The sequence below is a fragment of the Pteropus vampyrus genome, unplaced genomic scaffold (assembly GCF_000151845.1).
Source record: "Pteropus vampyrus isolate Shadow unplaced genomic scaffold, Pvam_2.0 Scaffold20049, whole genome shotgun sequence".
NCBI classification, from domain to species: domain Eukaryota; kingdom Metazoa; phylum Chordata; class Mammalia; order Chiroptera; family Pteropodidae; genus Pteropus; species Pteropus vampyrus.
In genome coordinates, this window is record NW_011908830.1 from 1 (window position 1) to 1,759 (window position 1,759).

The 1,759-nt window shown below is 32.7% G+C and overlaps 1 pseudogene; it reads right to left on the reverse strand.

The window, feature by feature from the left end:
- Window positions 1–502: 502 nt before the first annotated feature.
- On the reverse strand, window positions 503–621 carry LOC111735233 (annotated as a pseudogene).
- Window positions 622–1,759: the final 1,138 nt, after the last annotated feature.

The following is a 1,759-nucleotide window of genomic DNA, read 5'->3' on the forward strand; positions in this document are numbered from 1 at the left end:
TCTTATGATTGTGTCTCGTTATAACTTGGAGAATTAAAATTCAAGGCAAGAGTATATGAAATAAAAGTGTTGATTTAACGGTGATATTAAATTTATTGATGGAGGCTGGATACAGGAGTATTTTCAATATGACTTTTGTTTATCTGTTTGATTTTACTTTCCCTCTCATTCAGCAAACCAAGCACTGTTTGTTAGGTGTCATTTAATTTGAGAGAGAATGCCTTGGATTCAAACTACTAGTGAAATATTGAAGGAAAGTCAGTTATTACCTGATTCTCTGAGCTATTCAAGAACATGTAAAAATGAGGTAGCTGCAAACTGGACAAAGTCAGAAAGTTGAAGATATCTTTGTTTTGAGGAATATGCAATTTTATAAGGATTTTATTTTTTTTAATTATCATTTTTTTCAGGTGAGACCACCTTTGATTGACCTCACAGATTGCAAGGACCTTGTCAGCTTCCAGTCTTTTACTTTCATTTATTTTTATTTTTTTACTTTTTATGCCTGCAGCACCTAGTCTTTCTAGGTGGTCTCCCATCCAAGTACTAACCAGGCCCAACCCTGCTTAGCTTCGGAGATCAGATCGGATCAGGCTTGTTCAGGGTGGCATGGCCATAGACTTATAAGGATTTTATAAAGATATTACCTAGGCTGCTCCAAAAGCACCACAGTGCATGGTTATGAAATACACAGAACCACTGTTCTTGGGCATCTCTGAGACAGGCATTACGGATTTCTTTTAATAAAGGTGTGTAATAACATTCCCCTTACTTTGAGGTTGACAATTTAAATATGTACATTAAAATATAATTTTAGGTGTCAGATTTCCTAAATAAATTTATGAATAATGTTGCCTTTATTCCCTAAGTGCTATATTTTATATTGAATTTTTGACCAAGAATCTGTGATTAAACTATAAAAATGACTATGTGTGGATACTAAAAACAGAGTTCTAACAACTTTTCTATAATTTCATGATTATAAGCTCCTCGATCTCAGAAATCATGATTTATGTTTACAAGCTCCATAATATAAAAGGCTTTTATAGGAAATCAGTAAGATATATAGGACTGTTTGTCAAATAATAGTTTCACAAGCTGAACTCTGAGACCAGTGGTTGAAGTTAGCATTCAATGAGAGGCCCATTTAATCACAAACATGTATCAAGTATAGTTTCTGTAGCATAGGGCCATATCCCTGTATGCAAACTCAGTCACATACAAGCGTTTTTATTTTGTCTACGTGCTAAAAAATGGTCTGTAGGAATACTATGGATACTGAAAGATGAGAGAGTTCTATTTAGCCTAAACAATGAAAGCCAAAATTAGATATGACAACTGAAATGAAAATATATAGTATTACACTTGTAAATAAACTAAAAATAACAGTCTTGATAGTGCTCAGTGTAAAAAAATAATACATGGATATCATTAGAATTCACACTAGGAAATACATAAAGAAAAAACTTTCTTAAGGCATTTTGGTAAGAACATATTGTTTATTCAGTACTTGTCAATATATTTTTTTCATAGTTCTAAGATTTTCCTGTTAATGCTGTTTGAGAGACTGGCTCCTAAAACCACCTTAAAGTGATTTTACTGTAATTGTTCCCTTTATCTCTCATGAGATTCAATCCAATGTTTCATCTGCTTCCCCAATTTCCTGTTGTTAAATAGAGAAGTGCGTTCTGATCTTCTAAAAAATGCATAGAAATTGACTTTACCAAATGGATAGTTTTGCAGGATATAATCCATCTAC